The sequence below is a fragment of the Tenrec ecaudatus genome, unplaced genomic scaffold (assembly GCF_050624435.1).
Source record: "Tenrec ecaudatus isolate mTenEca1 unplaced genomic scaffold, mTenEca1.hap1 Scaffold_762, whole genome shotgun sequence".
Lineage (NCBI taxonomy): Eukaryota > Metazoa > Chordata > Mammalia > Afrosoricida > Tenrecidae > Tenrec > Tenrec ecaudatus.
Genome location: NW_027459661.1, coordinates 38,007 through 58,038, shown reverse-complemented (window position 1 = coordinate 58,038; position 20,032 = coordinate 38,007). Strand labels below are relative to the sequence as shown.

Genomic DNA, 20,032 nt, shown 5'->3' with positions numbered 1-20,032 from the left:
ATTACAAAAGAAAGGGGGGGGACTTGATCTATGGTTACCATGTGTGAAGGAGGAAGAGTTTTTGCTTAGGGGATAGTGAATTAATTTTAATGGTGGTGGAAAAATATGCAGGGTGATTAAATAATGGTTGTACAACATGAAAAGAATACTCAGTGGCACTGAATTATACATGCAGAAGTTGTTGAACTGGTGAAAGTTTTGTTACATACATTTTTGCAAGTATGTGAAATATATTACATGAATAATGATTATGGAGGGGAAAATTGTTCCATAATTGACTGTGGTAGAGATTGTACAACTCTTCTTGATATGATTGAGGTATTGAATTATACGATAACTTGAAAAGTGCCAATAAAAGTGATTTGTTTTGTTTTGAAGAGAAGCAAATTCTCAGAAATGTTCATCATTTTACCTCCCACTTTAACCCTACAGCCTGCACATTTCATGGGGTACCCTTGTACTAAGGGTAGAACTGGGCTGCCCAGAGAGAAAGTGAAACATTCCAAGAAAAATAGTATCCCCAGGAATTCCCTTCGTTATGGCTCACACCTCAGGCCAACTGTCTGCATTTCTACAAATCTACACATGGTTTTCAGGAAGAAATTGTTTGTCCATAGTGAGTGCAAATGATGAAGGGTAGAGATTGACCTCACAGAACAAAGGTCAGAAAAATTCCCTCTAGAGGCCATTACTCAGCTGCTCCTACTCAGAACCATCCTCCTTCTGCTTCCACATGCACAGCACACGTGAATCACCTAGAGTAAAATATGGTAACAGAGCTCCAAGTCACAAATGAAAGTCAGACTTCTTAGGTCTTCATCCTTACCATGTTGATCATAGATGCCTGTGGAGGTAACACCCTTCTGGATTCTTCCTGGTGACATGAATGTCCTACCCTGTAAGCACCTTCATGTCAAAAACAATGATTTTCATCTTAGAATGGTTTTAAATTATATCCCCCCCTTTATTCCTAGGTGTGATTGTTCAGGTAGAGCTGCTACAGACCAGTCATGAGTTGGGAAAGCTATGTGCAATGTCTCAAAGTGCTATGTCTAACTTTCAGGTCTGCAGATATCAAGTTTCTAGATCTATCAGGTTCTGGGAAACACAACCTGTGTTAGGTGGCAAAGAAGTCTTGTGATGAGAGTCTTAGCAACAACTCAGTTTTCACATATTGATACATTGAAACCACAACAGCTCAACCAGCTGGGTGTACTTTAACTGAACAATCTGAAACCTGAGGACAATGACATGTAAATGTAGGAAACTTACCAGGAGACACAGTGAAGGCTAAATGGTCAAACATCTCAAGCATCACAACACTAACTGGGCAGCAGAGGGAGCTCAGGGTACATGGGACACAATCTTTGCCACAGGAGCAGGTGCAGGGGATGCCAAGTTTGTTTCCTCTTGTGTCTGGAGTTTCTCAGTTCACCCACGTGGAGTACCTCTTCAAGGACACTTCAGCAACTACAGTTCTCATGTCTCTTATTTTCCTGAAGGGAAGATCCTAAAAATTAAAATTCCTTGTTCTTCCTGAGAAGACAGGGGAGAAAGAAATCACACTTGGGACAAGTTGAAATCAATCCCAGAAGGACCGATAATCTCTCTAGGCTGTTAAAATCTGACCTCCATGTGCTTCTCTCAACACAATCAGTTACTCTCCATCCTAATTCTTTTTTACCAGTTACTGTAGGTTGAAACTATATGTGTGTGAATCCCAGCCGAAATATCTCCTGTGAAGAGAAAACAAAAGCAAACCTGATTTTACCATTTCTGAAATAATTGACAGTTGCATGTATTTTTGAAACTTGGAGAAACTGACATTTTGAGATTCTTAATAAAGCATCAAAATGTCTCATAGTCATTAGAAATCATATAATGGCGCTTGCCCCAATCCCAACTATGTGGACTCTCCCCCTTCCCTTCCCCCCACCCCTACCTAAAGAAGGCAATTCAGAGAACAGAACTGAAGCTGAAGCTTGGGGACATGTGCATCTGTGATTAGAGCACACGGGAGAAGCAAAGAGGGTAGGAGTGTGAGAAGAACACATCCTGACCCACTAATCCCCAAGGACGATATTACTGCTCATAGCAGATAAGGCACAGTGAGGATCATAGGGCCAGTCACACCACAAGACATGATGTCCCTAACTGAACCATATCACTATGGGGGACAACACTGGAGACTCAGGGTGGGACTTGTGTCTGATCAGACCCCATCACATTGGGGCAAAATACTAAGGGCATGCAACCGCAAGGGAAGCAAAGCAATGAAGTCCCCGGAGAATGCCAAAATTAGATGTTGGGGACAGTGTGACACAGCACCCCTTCAGACTCGACTTGAAAGCATTCCTAAAAGTCAAAAACCAGCCTGCAACGATTTATATGCATTTCTTGTTTTGTCACTGGCTATCTTTTTGTTGTTATTTCTGTTTGTTCGGTTGGTTTTGTCTTCCTCTGTTGATTTGTTTGGCTTTGCCTTGTTTTTGTTCTTATTAATGTCTCTGCATGTCGATCTAGATAGAAGACTGGATAAACAATTCAGAGAAGGAAAAACAGGACCAGTGGTCCCGGGGGGACATGGGAGAAGGAGAGGTGGGAGAATAGAAGGTGGGGGTGAGGGGATCAACCAACCCAAGGTCAAGTTAACAACAAATGAACTAAAATCGTTGGAGAGAAAGCATAGGATGCCTAGTGGGGATTAATCGAGGGCAAAGTCAGAGCGAGGAATTACTGAAACTCAAATTAAGACTGAACATGTTAGTGGGACAAGAGGAAAGTAAAAGGAAATGGAGGAAAAATTAGAAAGCAAAGGGCATTTACAGAGGTCTAAATATAGGCATATACCTATGTAAATATATTTATATGTAATGGCAGGGAAATAGATATGTTAGGTATTAAGGTTGAAGATGGAAACTGGACCTCAACTCAAGTACTCCCCAAATGTAAGAACACTTTGTTCTAAAACCCTGCATTCTGTGATGCTCACTTTCCCAACACGATGGCGGTCGACAAATTGGGTGCATAAGCAAATGTGGTGAAGAAAGCTGATGGTTCATTGCTATCAAAAGATATAGTGGCTCTGGTCTTACTGGCTTGAAGATAAACAAACAGACATGTAGTTGAGAAGCAAAAATGGAAGAAGCACACCAGTCTGTGTGATCATGAAGTGTCCATGTGATCATGTATCAGGCATCAAAGACCCAGAACAAAAAAAAATTTTTTTAATCATATCCATGTGAATGAAGAAGTGTGTGCAGTGGAGACCCAAAGCCCATCTATAGACAATTGGAAATCCCCTTACATATGGGTCACAAGAAAGAGAAGAGTCAGTCAGAGTGTACTACAGCACCAATGAAACAGACAACTTTCCTCTAGTTCTTTAATGCTTCTCCCCCCACTATCATGACCTCAATTCTACCTTACAAATCTGACTAGACCAGAGCATGTACACTTCTACAGCTAAGATCTCACAACAAAAGGAATCCAGGACAGATAAAACCCTCAGGGCCAATAATGAGAATAGAGATACCAAGAGGATAATGGGAAGATGGGAGTAGAAAGGGGGCATCAATCACAAGGACTGACATATAACTCCCTCCCAGTGGGACAAACAATGGAAAAATGGGTGAAGGGAGACAGTGGAAAATGTAAAATAAAAATTTATAATTTATCAAGGTTCATGAAGGAAGAAGAGTGGGAGAGGGAGGGGGGAAATGAGGAGCTGATATCAAGGGCTCAGGTAGAAAGCAAACACTTCCAACATGATGATGGCAGCATATGTACAAATGAGCTTGACAATTGGACGAATGCATGGATGGTGATATGAGCCATAAGAGCCCCCAATAAAAGTATTTAATAAAAAAGAAAGCATTAGTATTGTAAAGCATAATACCTAGATTTGGAGAACAAAATCAACTCCTTAACCATGGGAGACTTCCTCTAGTTTTAGGAAGATGCCCTGGAAACGTCCTGATGTGTTATGCAAATTCACGAACAGCATTGGCTTCTCTGGGAGATGTAGAGATCTTCAGCATTTAAAGAACATCTAAGTGTAACTTGATACCTTAAAATTCTTGGTGTGCAAAAGATTTGTGAAGGGAAGGCAAGCTTGATTAAGGCAAGACAAACCTGCAGGGAAGGAGCAAAACTCAGGAGCCACTGTCATATTCAGCTCTAGTGGACAATTAGGGAAGGTCTAGAAGGTGATGATGAGGGTTTTACTTTTAGCATATGAATTTCCTTTCCAAAAGATAATTTAAAACAGAATTAGACAAGGGAAGCTTGTGTCAGATTAAATATATATTTCTACGGGGAATATTTAACTGCATCAAGAAAAGAATAAGCACCACACAGAGGGGTGGGGAGGAGGTGGGCACATTTCAAGGAAGTGTCTCTAACTGTAGGTTGACATTTCCATTAAGTCAATTCTTTCTCATAACAACCCTATAGCATAGAATAGGACTGCCCTTCTAGGCTTCTGCGTCTGTAAACCTTCATGGGTGTGGAGAGCATTCTTTCCCCTGCACAGCCATTGGAGATTTAAAATGATTGACCTTGCATTTAGCAGCCCATCGCATAATGAACTCCACACGCAGAGCTCTCCAAGATATCTAGAACATCCTTAGCTACTCTTGGAGTGACTCTCTTAGAAGTCATTCAACATTACTTATGACTATATAGGCAAAAGGTATGCAAATAGACATCTCCCCTGCTGATGAAAACCATCCAAGTCCCAACTCTGAAGTTCTTGGAGAGGTGCTCCAACTCTGGAATTCCCAGGTGCCAACATTCAGGACTGAACACATCAAGTCACCATGGAATCTGTATTGAGCTCAATTTTCCTTTTTGGAATTTCAAATGGTGCTTTGATGCAGATAAAGTGTGTATGAGGGGGCGTGAGTGAGAGGCAGTGAATATGTTATGATTTTCATCACCAGGATGTCGGTGTGTTTACAGGTGTCCAGTGTGAGGTGGAGCTATGGAATCTGAGGGAGACTTTAGGCAGCCTGAGGCTTCTCTGAGACTCTCCCCTGCTGTCTCTGCATTCACTGTCTGTGTGTATAATACACAGAGGGTCTGCCTAGGCCCAGAGAATGGGCGGAAGTGGGTTTCATACATTAATAGTGTTGGTAGGAAAAGCCACATAGATTCTCTGAAGGGCCAATTTACCATCTCCAGAGACAATAGTAAGAATATACTATAACTTCAAATGGACAATCTGAAATTCGAGGACATAGCTCTGTAATTCTGTGCAAAAGACTCAACAGTGTGGTAGTTATATAATCTGGTGTAAATTTGGGACTTGAGAGGATAAAGAGGGAAGGGTTGGAGTCTGTCAATTGGGTCATAGCCAATGACGCCTATGTGTGGGCATCTCGATCTCCTGAGAATTCTGGGAAATCCCATATTCCATCTTTGAGGGGAAGACACTCTTTCTAATCCCTGGGAGACACCCTACTGACAAGGGTGACCCCTGTGAGACATCCCTGAGTAGAAGCCATGTGGATCTACCTCATGAAGCCCTGGGTGCTGGAGAATCCATGTAGAGCCCCCGTCAGCACTGAGAAACTTACAATGCCACTCGATCCAAAGACTTTCTGCCCACTTTCCTGTGATCATCTTGCATTCTGGATCATTGCATGTACTTCATAAGTCTGAAGAGGAATTTATACATTGGTATCCGACATATGTGCAAATTATGGACTTATGGGCTTGGACCTAACTGGGGTTGAGATGCTTTCTTAATGTACAATTGCCCTTTATATTAAATCTCTTATACACAATATGCGTGTGTCTATGGATTTGTTTCTCTAATCTACCCAGACCAACGCATACAGTTAGGGGAAGTCAGAGTTAACCAAGACACGAATGTACTCTAGTGGAAGAGGTTAGGCTGCAGGGGCCCTCAGGACCCAGAGCACAGGTCTCAGACCGAGGAGCAGGTGCAGATGGAGCTTCACCACTGGCTTCCTGTTGTGTCTGGGGATTCTTCTCCTTCTCGGTATCCCTCAGGGAATCAGTGCATCTCCTCACATCTTTCTCAAACACTCACCCAATCTCCCTGTGACGATAGGATGATTTTGAACTTAGTTTCTGTTTCGTTTTCCCCTTGAATCGCGCCACATTTCCCACATAATTGGTAATTCCTGCATCTAGGATGAATTCTGTTCACATCATCTGCTTCATCAAGCTCTTTATGCCTTGCATTCAATACCCCTCCTGTATTCCCTCCTTCCCTGGGACAACAGTCCCTGCTGTGCAAAGGATCTCATTTTATTAGCTTGTGTGTATATATATTTTTCCAGACAACATATTACAAGAACTTATCACCAGTAGCCCAATCCTATATCAAGTCGCCTGTCTCCATTCATCCAATCGGAGACTTTCTTCTCTGAGTTCATTCATTTTATTAATTCACAGCTCCTGTCTGCCCTTGTCCACCACAGACTGATTTTAGAGTCCGTTTTTTTTTCTCCAAAGGCTGTTTGTTTAATTCAGTACTTGTGAATATTGATACAAGAGTGGGAAAAGGGAGACAAGACACATTTTATGCTTAGTCTCAAGGTACCTCCACAGAACTCACCTCCCTTCGTGCCCTATGTCCCCTTGTGCATGGGCTATACACGTCCTATTCTGCACAGGGCACCCACAGGTTCCCTTCAAGTTCTGTGGGTGGCTATGCCTCCACATATTATTGAGAGCAGAATATCCTTCTCTAGAGACATGACCAGGAACTGATTTTCCCTCAATTAGCAGTGTGACTGCTGTAGTTACGATCGTGTATTTCTGAGTCGGACACACAGAGGGAAAGGTTGTGGGAACCCAGACACAAACACCAATACAGGGATATGGCTGGGCTCAGGGGGTCACTGAAAGCCCACAGATAAAAGGGGCCCTCAGGGGAGAAATGTAGAGGAGCCTAAGAAGGATTAGTTAAATTAGGTACCTATTTCCTCTACCTGCTGAGAAAATGTCCCTACCACAGACCTCCACATTCTTGTAGCTCAGTGTATGTTCTTGTATGCACTTTATGTCTGTGTGTTTTGTGTGTGCTAGCACATTGCCTTAAGATGTTATACAATGTGACAGAACTTGTAGTCTGTTCTGCATTTATTTTATTATTATAATTCTAGTATATTTTAGTGTGTCTTTGTGGTTTTTCTTAAGTAAATGCATGTGTATTTATTAATCTGAGGGTATTATATGAAGATTTGTTAGTTGTAGTAGATGTGCTAATTTGTTCACAATATGCATGTGTATGTTAATATGACTGTTAGAATACAAATGTCATTTTGTGAGTTTCCTGCTAGTGTGTGTTCACTCCAACTCATCTGGGCTCTTCATCAAACTTTATGAGCTCGCATCTCCTTGAATAATCTACTGAGTGTTAAGAAATGACTTAGGCTGGGGGAATCCATTAGAGGCCCATAGTAATATGCACAGCAGAGTGTGCTAATCAGTGAAACTTCTTTTTGAAGTGGACAATAAGAGACAGAGGGACATGAACAGCAAATCCTAGAGGTGAGCTGGTCAATGCAGAGACAGCCTTAACTAGGAAACAGGCCAAGGGGGATGCTTATTTTCTCCTCTCTGCAGCTCTTGTGTTTACAGATGGCAATGATAAAGCCTTTGTAAAAGGATGCATGCTATACTCAAAGAATGCCTAGTTGTAGGTAAATGGGTAATGCCAAGAGCCAAGGTGACGGCTGAAGCTTGAAGGTAAATGAGATGGATCAAGGAAAGAGATAACTTATCTTCCGTCATCTTTGCCCAGAGCATGAGGTTCAAGCTCTCTAAATAATGTTCAACTGATGACAAACAACACAAACTGTTGGAAAGGGCTTATTCACTTGTATTCTAGGATGTCCCATCCATAGACTTGGGCTTCTAGGAAGAGGGTGGATAGCTAGTGTGTGGGCATGAGCTTGTAAAACATGCTCCACCAGGAGGCTGAAGGGGTAGGAAGACAAAATGAGTGTGGAGGGAAGAGGCTGTGCTGCGATCAAGTGGGGAGGCATTAGCCTGAGTGGCTACTTGGATATCATTACCATTGGCCTTTTGCAAGCACCAGTGAGTTTCTAAGGCAAGGAGGTGTGAAGTGGCAGTTATCTGACAGAGGTGTAGGTTAGTGCCCCTATAAAACTAATCTGCAAATCAGCCTACTAGAGAAATACACATTTCATAAAATTTCTCCTACCCACTCATCATGCATATGTGGAATATAAGGCTCACCATTCCCCTATGTTATAAGTCCAGGTTCCAATTTCAGAGCTCTGGGGCAGGCAGGTTGAAGAACAAGGTTGGATTCTAGGACCCTTGTTGAAGGCCATAAAGACTCAGCCTTGAAACGGCTGAGAAGTCTCAAGACCTATGTGTCACTGTTTGCTGATTTCTTCTGTGAGTTTACATTTAGAACAGACTGTTAAGAACAAGAACGTGTGCAAGCTCTGGGAAAATAGGTCACAAGAGTTGCTATGTGTATCAAATATGCTTGCTTAACAATGAGATAATTAACCCCAGGTTGTTTCTGCATGGTTAAAAGGAGTATGAAAAATAAACGCGAGGCTTCAGTATTCACTATTGCCCTCCCAATAAATTCTGTCTCACTCCCTCTTTCAGGACTGTTCAACTCATTGGCTGGCTTGGACAAGAGTGGCGCCCAAACCAGGGACACTGAAAACGGGGGACAAAGTGAAGGACACCGTGGATTACAAAGGTGTACACAAAGAGATTGGTGGTGACGTGAGTAGCTATTGGGAGAAAAATGGGGCAAGGAAATAGCAAACAGATTTTTGTAAATATTTTTCAAGACATGTTAAAAGCTAGAGGAGCAAAAGTAAGCTACCAAAGAATAGAGAAGTTTTTAGATTTTGTGGTTAAGGTATGTCCTTGGTTTCCTGAGGAAGGGACTGTAAATATTGAAACTTGGCAAAAAGTAGGGAAATGGTTAAAAGATCACTACACCACTAATGGATATAGAAGGTTCCCATAGACACGTTTAGCTTATGGGATTTAGTTAGGGATAGCCTGTACCATAGGCATGAGGGACTCCAGCCTGAACACCAATTTGCATGCTCAAACAAAAGTGAAAGTAAACTTCCTTCTGCGCCTCTGCCTCCTCCTCAACCACTGAAGTCACTGAAAAGTTAACTGGAGGGCTTTGAAAGCAAGGATGAGGAACCCCTTGACCCAGGCGATGTGGAGCCCTTAGAGGACAAGGTGGCACATTATCATGATGAGGATTTGGGTATTTTCGCTGCCTCCGAGGCACTTCAACCTGAGAATCAAAACCTGGTGCAAGATACTCAGAAGTCCTGCCCAGATTAAACAAAGGTGGTAGGCTGGGAGGAAGCTTATGCATCATTAGCAGCAAAGATGAGGGAAATGCAAGTCAAGTTAATAGAAAAGCAGTCTGAGATAGAGTCCCATGAATGGGTGCCAAAACTTACTGGGGCCAAGGTATTTCAGAGGCTTCAGAGTGCATTCAGTGAAAGGAATCCTTTTCTAGAAGACTTGCCAGTTGCAGCACTGGTTGTGACTGGGGCTCCAGGAAAGGATCTATGCTTAGTGCTGCCGCACATGCAGCAAAACAAGGAGAGGATATAGGGGAGTTCAGTATGCAGTTCCCTGTAACTGAGTGACAGGATGCCCAGGGTAATCTGATGAGAGATCATACTCCTATTCCTTTCAAACAGCTAAAAGAATTCAAGGTTGCTTGTGACCAATATGTCCCGAGTACCCTTTTACTCAATCTTTATTAGATACACTTTCCATCGCGGTACTTGCCCTCACAGAATGGAAACAATTGGCTTTTGAAAATGCCAGGCAGTGCTGAGACCTTTTAGAAAAAAGGGCAACATGTCCGAATATATCAGACTATGCTCGGACATTGGACCTTTCTTTACTCAGGGGCTTGCGACAGCAGCTGCTTTGTAAGGAAAAACAGTAAAGGAGGGTTAATAATACTATGGAACTTATGGGAGCCCTGCAGGCTGGGCTCCCTTCCCCCTCTGCTATTCCAGCCAATACATATGAGATCATTTTAGATTTAAAAGATTGTTTTTATACCATGCCCTTGGATCCAAATGATTGTAAAAGATTTGCCTTTAACGTCCCTTCCACCAACTTCAAAGACCCTATGAAGAGATCTCATTGGCTTGTTTTGCCTCAAGGCTTGGCCCCGAACCGGTATTAATATGGGGACGAGGGCATGTTTGTGTTTTTACGCAGGATGCTGATGGAGCACGGTGGCTGCCTGAAGAGTTGGTGCGGTTTGCAAACCATGCGGATGGTAATTTGCCTCGGTGTGTTTCTGAGGACATTGCTCAGTGAGCAGTATAGGCTTCTGTTCCTGATTTACCCTTCTTACATCCTCCTGTCTGGGAAGGTCCGGAAATCAAGGTGTGAGTTAATGACTTATGGCCTCCCTGTACAAAGGGAAGGAAATGTAATCTCACCCACTCCGCAGTCTTTTTCCCCTTGTGGACTAGAGACTCAAAAGAATAAAAGCATATTGTAGAGATTGTGTCTCACGGACAAGCCCATCAGGTATAATATCTCAAAGGAATTATATATCATAGCTTGGTCTCGCAACCAGGACAATACTAAAAAAAAAACACTGCTGAATGGGAAAGGGGGCTGTCTGTAGGACTTTGGTGGTCAGACTCGGGTTTTCCACAAATTCAATGGTGGAAAATAGGGGCTGCTTTAGTGGACACGAAGCTTATGGGCCCTTCCTCCAGACCGCAGGGAAACGTTACTGCCTGCGTACCATCGCCTTATGTACTTTTGGCAGGGAATATTACTATAGATCATGATGATTCTAAGTTTAACATGTCTTGTAATAATTGTAATTTGTCTACTTTTATTACCTGGTCCCCTGAAGATATTATCATCGCCATTTTGTATCAATCTTCTTTTGTTATGCTACCAGTGAATATTACTGGGGCTTGGTGTTCAGAAAGAGGGTTACAGGTATTAGAAGAGATTGAAAAGCATTAACCAGACCCATGTGCTTTGTAGGTTTGCTTATAGCAAGTATTTTACATATACTAAGTTTAGGTGCTACTGCTACTACTGCAGCAATTGTACTTTCACAAATCATACAAACTGCCCACTGTGTAAATGAATTATCCAAAAATGTGACTACTGTGTTGGGAACTCAAGAAGATATAGACAGGAAGTTAGAACAAAAAGTAAATGCTCTTTATGACATAGTCATGTATTTAGGAGATGAGGTGCAAGGGCTTAAGGCCAGGTCTAGTCTACAGTGCCATGCTGTACGTACATGGATCTGTGTTACACCTAAATAGTACAATAACAGTCAGTATAGCTGGATTAAAGTGAAGAACCATCTTCAAGGTATATAGCACAATACTAATGAGTCTTTAGATTTATTACAACTCCATCAAAAAATATTAGCCATAAAATATGCTAAGTCTCTTGATTTTGATGCCGCTAAACTTGCTGAGGATTGGCTCCAGCACTTTTGAGTTGCTTTCCCTTCATTAGGAAATCTCAGAGGCCTACCTCACATGCTTATGTCTCTAGTCAGAGCAGGAGTGTGTGTATTGTTGATCTCATGCATACTCCCTATGATACTGCACAGGGTTATGGTTGAATTATTGGACTTAAGAACACAGCTTCATGAAGTACACCTGTGCACTTTGCCCCCTCCCCAAACAGGGGTGTAAGACGGAGGCTGGTTAGTCAGAGATGCGTAAGATGGAGTCTGAGTTTCCCAAACTAAGACGGGTCATAGTCACCAACAGGACTGTGACTGATGACAGGTAAGGGTGATTTGAGGACTCCACAACCTAAGACAGGCACAGTCAGTTGCCGACATTTTGAGTAAAGACACCTTCAGTAAATAGAAAAGGGGGAGATGTTGAAGGCCATTAAGACTCAGCCTTGAAAGGACAGAATTCTCATGACCTATGTATCATTGTGTGCTGATTTCTTCTGCGACTTTATGTTTAGAATAGACACTTAAAAACAAGAACAAGGAAGTATGCAAATGTATCAAATGTAGTTGCTTAACAATGAGATAATTAACCCCGGTTGTATCTGCATGGATAAAAAAAATATGTAAAATAAACTCCAGGCTTCAGTATTCCCTGTTGCCCTCCCAATACTTTTTGTCTCTCCTTTTTCCTTAATCATCACTCCCCCTTTCAGGACTGTTTGACTAGTCGGCTGGCTCTGACAACCTCTCATTTATCAAAATTCTTAATCTAAAGCTTGAGTAAATTTTAACTCCTTCCAGAAAATTGGTTAGCTTATGGAAAAAAGACCAAACAAAAACCCTGAATACTGAAAATAATAGTCAGAGATCAATAGTTACACTGTATTAGCTAAATCTGCTGAACTATGCCTCTTTAGAGTATTGAAAGGAAAAGATATTACCTCGAGGACTCGGTTCACCTGACCAAAACATGCTATTGTCAATTGATTTCATGTGCATTTGAAAGATGGACAAAGGAAGGCTGAGGAACAATGAATGCATTAGAATTGTGGTTCTGGTCAAGAATATCTCACTTACCATGGACAGGCAAAGGACAAACAAGTCTGTCTTGGAAGAAGTAATGACAGAGTGCTACTTAGAGGTAAGGATGGTGAGAGTTCATATTATATACTTTGGACATATTATCAGAAAACATCATTCCTTGAAAAGGATACTCTGTTTGCAAAAGACGAAGGGCAGTGAAAAACATGAATCCCTCTACTAAATGGATTAACAAAGTGACTGCGACAATTTGTTCACCCTCACATCACGGCCCACCAAACCCCAAGCATGATATTCTTGCTCGAATTGGCCAATGCACAGAGAGGACCATAGGCCCAGCCACACCACAAGACACAACATCCCTCAATGACCCATAGCACTATGAGGGACAACACTAGTGGCACAGTGTGGGAAATGTGCTCGATCTGACTCCACCACACTGGGGCAAAATGCTAAGGGCATGCAACAGAGCAGCAAGGGGAGCAAAGCAATGAAGTGCCCGGGAAATAAAAAAATAGAGTGTGTGGCCAAGGCATGGTACCACATCAAACTCAACCGATAGTAAAATACTCTTAATGGTCAAAAAACAAACCTGGGACGATTTCTAGTCTTTTCTCTTTTTCTCCTATAGTTGTTTTTTGTTTGTTTTGCTCTGTCTTGTGTTTGTGCTTACTATTGTCTTTGCATGTCTATCTAGATAAGATAGGCAAGATAAACACACCAGAGGAGAAAACAATGGGGCTGATGGTCCGGGGGGGGGGGGGGGGGGGGAGGGGGGATACAGGAGACGGGGAAGCGGGGGAAAGGAAGTGGTTGTTAACCTGGGGTCAAGGACACAAGTAATCTAAAATCCTAAAATCGATGTCGAAGATACTCTGGGATGCCTGGTAGGGCGTGATCAAGGGCAATGTAATGAGAGGAATTACTGAAAACTGATGAATGCCAAACATGATAGTGGGACAAGAGGAAAGTAAAAGGAAATAGAGGAAAGTACTAGGAGACAAAGGGCATTTATAAATTTCTAAATACAGTCATTTGCATATTTAAATATATATGATGAAATGGAAATAAATATATGTACATATATTTAAATGTTAAGTATTAAGGTAGCAGACGGACATTGGACCTCTATTCCAGTACTCCCTCAATGAAAGGAGACTTTGCTCTAATAACCTGGCATTCTGTGATGCTCAGCTTCCTGACACAATCAATTAAGACAAAATGGTGCAGAAAGTTGATGCTGTCTGCCTATCAAAATAATAGCATCTGGGGTCCTAAAGGTCATCGAGCTGAGAAGCAACAAACTCCACATGGAAGAAGCACACAAACCCGTGTGATCATGAGGTATCAATAGGATCAGGGATCAGGCATCAGAGACACAAAACAAAAAATCCTATCAATGTCAAAGAGGGGGAGTATGGAATGAGACATACAGTCCATCTGTAGGCAAGTGGACACCCCCTTACAGAAGGGTATTTTATAAACTAAACCAGGACACTTGTAAATATATATACATATATATGTATATATATTTATGTGCTGTATACATCTATTATATATATTATATATAATCATGATATATAAAATCATTCTATATAATATATATAATCATTATATATTATTATGTATTATATATAATGGATAGACATATAAAGCACAAAAGAATATAGCAGCTAATTAGTCCACACGGCTGTACAAAGTGCTCAGTTCATCTCACTTCCATGAAACATTTAATATACTGGAAATCCTTCAACTCATGAGAGCCCCTGGGTCCAAGGTCAAGGAAGCAGACAGGTGAGTCTTATGTAGGGCAATGCAGGTAGTGTGGACACAGGAAGCAAACAGAAGGTCAGGTCATCAACAGTCAGCAAGACAATAGGATCCAACAGTCCCAAGCTCAAGTGATGTATAAACCAGCAACATGATGAACCACTTCTCGAAGGAATCTCAAGTTCTAGCGACATGATCCACAGGTTGGCAGTCCCACTGTTAGTGTAGCTCACAAGTTGGGGCAGAGAACTAGCAGGCACACCCTGATCTGATCAGAAGGGAGCAAGAGAGAGAGAGAGAGAGAGAGAGAGAGAGAGAGAGGCAGGATTTGCCTAGCCATTTATCTATTTGCCCTCCAATCAAACTGCAACATTATTAATACCATGTTCCTATTGCCCAAGTTGGCACAATAAACCAACCTATCAGAAAAGGTGAAAGGATGAGAAGAGCCAGTTAGGGTGCAGTATAGCACCAATGAAACATACAACTTTTCTCTACATCTTTAGTGCTCCCTCCCCCCCCACCCCCCCTCCCCGCCCCACTATCATGAACCCAAACCTACCATACAATTCTGGCTAGACTAGAGAAAGCACATGGTTACCGATAAGAGCTAGAAACACAGGGAATCAAGGGCAGATAAAACCCAGCAGGACCGGTAATCAGAGTAGCAATACCAGGGGGGTAAGTAGTAGGTGGGGGGTGAAGGAGGAAATAAACACAATGATCTACATATAACTCCTTCTCAGGAATGGACAACAGAAAAGGGGTGGAAGGGAGACATCGGTCAATATAAGACACGAAAAAGCAATAAAAACATAAATTATCATGGCTTCATGAGGGAGGAAAAAAACGAGGAGCTGATACCAAGGGCTCAAGTATAAAGAAAATTTTTAAAAACAATTGATAGCAACATATGTACAAATGTGCTTAACACAATGGATGTATGCATGGATTGTAATACAAGCTGTATAAGCCCCTAATAAAATGAGTTAAAATAAATAAATTAATTACAATTTTAAAAACATAGATTCATCCTCAATTGTGAGGATGGCACAGAAGAGTGCAGTGCTTTGTTGTTGTGCAATGGGTCCCTGTGAAATCGAATTGACTCAATGACAGCTGACATAACAGTCTCAGAATCCACAAATATGCATCCAGCACAAACACAAAGACATTAGTGTGTGTTTACATAAGGTATTATTTCTCTCATTAAAAAAGGGAAGAGGTTTCTTCAGTTAATAAAATTGGAACAAACAAGGTGACAACGAAATCACTGAGGCATTCCTACCCCTCATTAATCCATTCTTTTGGTGAGCTGAAGGCAGTTCTCTAAGGGCCTCACAGCATGCCAGATGGCAGAGTATTTTCACAAACATGAGCTCTAGTCTAAGGGCAGCACAGTCACTAAGTTTTTTTTTTTTTTTTTTTTTTACAAACCCTTGTGTGGAGGGCTGACTTTCAATAGATCTCAGCGAGGGAGCTGCTCTGCTATGTACAAAACCCCGACCCAGAAGCAGGTCGTCTACGAATGGTTTAGCACCAGGCTCCCCACGAACGTGCGGTGCGTGACGGGCGAGGGGGCGGCCGCCTTTCCGGCCGCGACCCGTTTCCCGGGACGTGGGGCACTCTGTACCAGACCCCGGTTCCGAAGCACAGCGGGGGCAAGCGCGTGGCCGGCCGAGGCGGATGCGCTCGTGGCCCGCCTGCCGGCGGGGACGGCAGAGCACCAGCTATCCGAGGCCAACCGAGGCTCCGCGGCGCTGCCGTATCGTTCCTCCTGGGCGGGATTCTGACTTAGAGGCGTTCAGTCATAATCCCACAGATGGTAGCTTCGCCCCATTGGCTCCCCAGCCAAGCACATACACCAAAGTCACTAAGTTTTGAGTAGCTATTTGTCTTTCAAGGAAACTGTGAATCATGTAGTCCTGTACACTGAGGGTTCAGCTGGAAGATCAGAGATCTAGCAGAGCAAGAGACTGACAATAGTTAACTCACTGGATTTCAGTATGTTTAGGATGTCTATAATCAATTGAATCAAAATAAAATGTCATGAGAAACTTCCAGCCTAACTGTATGATACATGAAAACTAAAAATTTTGGCAGAGTATTCACAAAAGATGAATAAACACTTTTCTTTTTAACTGTTTTGTTGTTTAAGTTCAACTTATTGGGTTCCAACATAACAATAGTTTTGAGAGAGTACTTAGTAACACCATCTATGAGACCAGAAGTAACCTGACACCAATGTCAGATAATGATACTTTAAGAAAACTGTAGACCAGTGTTGATAAGGGATCTGAATGAAAAAGTTACATTAAAAGCAGGAAACTGAGACAGATAATATATTAAAATAAGTATGTATCATGATTAATTCTAATCATCCCAGAACTGAATTAACACAAGAAAATAAACACTCAGATATGTCTACTGATGGGGGGGAAAGTCAATTATCTAAATAGACACAGAATACATACTAAACAAAGTCAAAAGCTTTTCACGTTAAAAACAACTACAAATCTAACATGAAATAGGTCAAATCCAATATGCTAATACACATTCATGAAAAAACTGCAAATTTCACATGTAGAAGAGGAAAAAATTCACACTACCTCAGAATCAGCATAAACATACGTGTCCATTTCCACCACTCATATTAAAAATTGTACTAGCTAGATTAATCAGAAAAAAAGAATTAATAAAAGGAAGAAAAACTTCCAGAAACAAATGAAAATTCCTTCTTCATCATAAATTGATGATTTCATATAAAAAGATGCCAAATAGGTGATAAATGCTATAGCTAGTAAATGTAAAAATGTTGTAGGCTACATTTCAACACTCAAAAATAATTTGGTACTTAAATCCCTAGTGATTAACTGCTAATCTCCAACTCCCAAACTATTAACTCTTATATATTAAGATGCTGACCATCTTTCCAACACACCGATACCCTCCTAAAACACAAGAGGAGGAGGAGGTGATGCTGTTTGCTAGCGAATAGTGAGCTGGCCAGCCCGGCTGCAGGGCTAAAATGGGCACAAACAGGAATAGCGGATTTATATACGCACTTGGCAGGTAGCACACATATTTCCGAACAAGACTACTGGTCGACCTCCTTAGTGGTGATCCAAAAGGATACTACAAAAACGTGTGCATGGTACACACACATGCACATATGTACACACAAAAATCACGTAAGTAAAATAATAGAATTGAAAATAGACATTTTGTGAAACATTTTGAAACAATGATAAGATCTAAGAAACTAAAATGGAATCCAACTCAACTATTTAAAAGTTTGTGAGAACAGGAGGGAGAGCCTGGGGACCCCAGGGTTGGAGAGCGCCGACAGTGGGCCAGGGATCCAACTGGCATGCTGACACACAGTGCACAATGTGAGCATCTCCAACGTGTTTTCCTAATAGGATCTACCAGTCGACCACCTACGTAGTGTCTAGAAAAACAATTAAGTCCCCACTCAGTGGCTGGTATACCCACCTTGTCGGGCAGGGGGCAGCCTGGGAATCCAGATTAGGGGCCATCAGGGTGTGTGGAAGCTGCTCCAATCTCTCTCTTTCTCCTCCTTCCGCTCCTCTGTCCTCCCTCCTCTCTCCTCTAACCCAGCCCTTTTCTCTCCACCCCCATCTTACAGGGGAGATCAGATCAAATCATTCCAACATTGAAGGATTAAAAAGTGACATCACTATGAACACTTGGCCACCACAAGCCAGTTATCCCTGTGGTAACTTTTCCAGCAATTCCTGCTGAAAACCCAAAAGGTCAGAGGAATCTGGAGGTCCTGCTTTCACAGTCTAGATTCCTGAAAATCAAGATCCAGCAAGCTTTAGCCCTTCTGCTCCAGGGGAGGTTTCTGTCCTCCCTCAGCTCACCTTAAGACACCTACATTACCTTTGCCAGGTGTACTGTCCCAGTCAAACAACCCACTTGACCCTGATAAGTCCATGGAGACTCTAGCTAAGGCTCAGAGGGAGCACTGTAAGAAATGCCAGTGCAGCAGCAGAGGCTTACTCTTGTGTATGTGCACAAGGTGCTCCAGTAAGTCCCCTTGGACTTCAGCATCTCATTCAGGGCCATGGACATCGTGCACTCGTTGATCGACAACTGTGGGCTCATCGCCTACCAGGCATCTCAACTGGCACATTCCAAACTGCTCCACCATCAAAGCCTGGGACATCCTGGTAACTGTGTGCCTGCTGTTGCCCTGCAGGCAGGCTGGCCAGCTCTCGCTGCACTCTGGTAAAGTAAATTGTCCTTCAGCCTCACAACGTTCATAACCCAAGGGCCCATTTCAGGGTCACTTCCATTTTCATCCCCAAAATAGAAGTCAAGTACTTTAGCATTACTTTTTTTTGGTTTCTTTGTTTCAGTTTGTTTTTTTGATTCTTCTGTGCATAGTTTAGTTAGATTGCTTTTATGATGGAGAACTTTCTTTTTTTCTTTAACACTTTTTGGGGCACTGAATCCACATATCCCACAAATTCCCACAATTCCATAGTTCAGCCATCTTAAGCACTGCAAAATCATTACCACAATCGATTTCATATTGTCTATTTTCCCACCATGATTCAATCGCCTTTAAAAAGGCTTATTAGTCACTTTCAGTTCTAGTGTTCAGTCCCCTCAATCCTTCATTCTTAGTCCCCAACTCCGCCAGCCACCCACCCCGACCCCACCCAGACATCCTTACAAACCATCGCATGTTATTTCATCTCCAGATATCCACCCCTTCTGTGCTTCACAAACTGAACCCAACAGAAGCAATAAAGAATACCAAGGAAAGGAAATGGGAATGGTTTAAAAAACCATAGTAATATATAGATAGAATTCTAAACAGGGGGTTAAGAAAAAAAAGGGCCGCGACCAATATTTTAAAGCCAGGCAAGACGTTTCTGTCACGAACTCAGCAAGAAATCTTGTGCCTAGAACAGACTCTGATCGGGTCCAGAGGGAGGTCAGCAGAACAAGACCCCGGGGCTCACCTTTGAGCTGAGGAGGTGCAAGGAGTCTCGGGGAGCAGGCATCGCTGTGTGGAAGGAAACAAGGGAGGGGGGTTAGGAAACTCACAAAGCAACAAATCTGGGAACCCGGACCCCAAAACCCCAGCCGTGATCCCCTTTCTCCAACAGGGACTCCCACCATGAACCCCACCCAATCCGAAAGCGGGGAAATAGGACTGGCCTTAGGGACACCCGCCCACCTCTCACCAAGAGAAGCGCTGGCAGGGTTCCTGGGGGAGAGAAAGGGCGCTTGCACCCTAGTCAGCTGGACTAAAATAGCCTCCGCCCACATACATGTCCCGGAGCCCAGAGCCTCCCACCTGGGAGCGCCGGCAACAGGGTGCTCAGGCTGTGGGCGCTTCTCTGGCACCCCAAGCAGAGTACCGACAGTGGAATCCTTGCAGTGAGTTGCAGTTCAGAATAAGACACCGCCACTTCCGGCCCTGTCTGGGCGTGACCCGGGGTGGGAGGAGCTGGCGGGGTCAGAGAGGGGTAGGGGTCTGCCTTCACTTCCTCTCAAGGCAGCTCTTTCCCCGCCCATTTCTGCTGAGATGCCAGCACAGGCGCCTGGTGAGGGGGTGGGCGGGGCCTGGCCGGCTTGGGGCGGGGCTTGGGGAGGAGCCAGAGAGGAGAGAGGCGGTCCACGCCAAAGGGCCCACACCTGTGGCTGAAACTCCAGCGGCAAAGACTCAGATAACAATGGCTGAGGCACCAGTAATTTGGCCCTTTGCAGAGG

General features: G+C 42.9%; 1 long non-coding RNA gene across 1 annotated transcript; it reads right to left on the bottom strand.

Moving 5' to 3' along the window:
• Positions 1 to 205: 205 nt before the first annotated feature.
• Positions 206 to 19,741, bottom strand: LOC142436890 (uncharacterized). The gene is made up of 4 exons (XR_012782165.1): positions 19,617 to 19,741; positions 19,279 to 19,322; positions 1,273 to 1,536; positions 206 to 906 (listed from the first exon to the last, which is right to left on the bottom strand). It is a non-coding gene; the product is annotated as an uncharacterized LOC142436890 (long non-coding RNA).
• Positions 19,742 to 20,032: the final 291 nt, after the last annotated feature.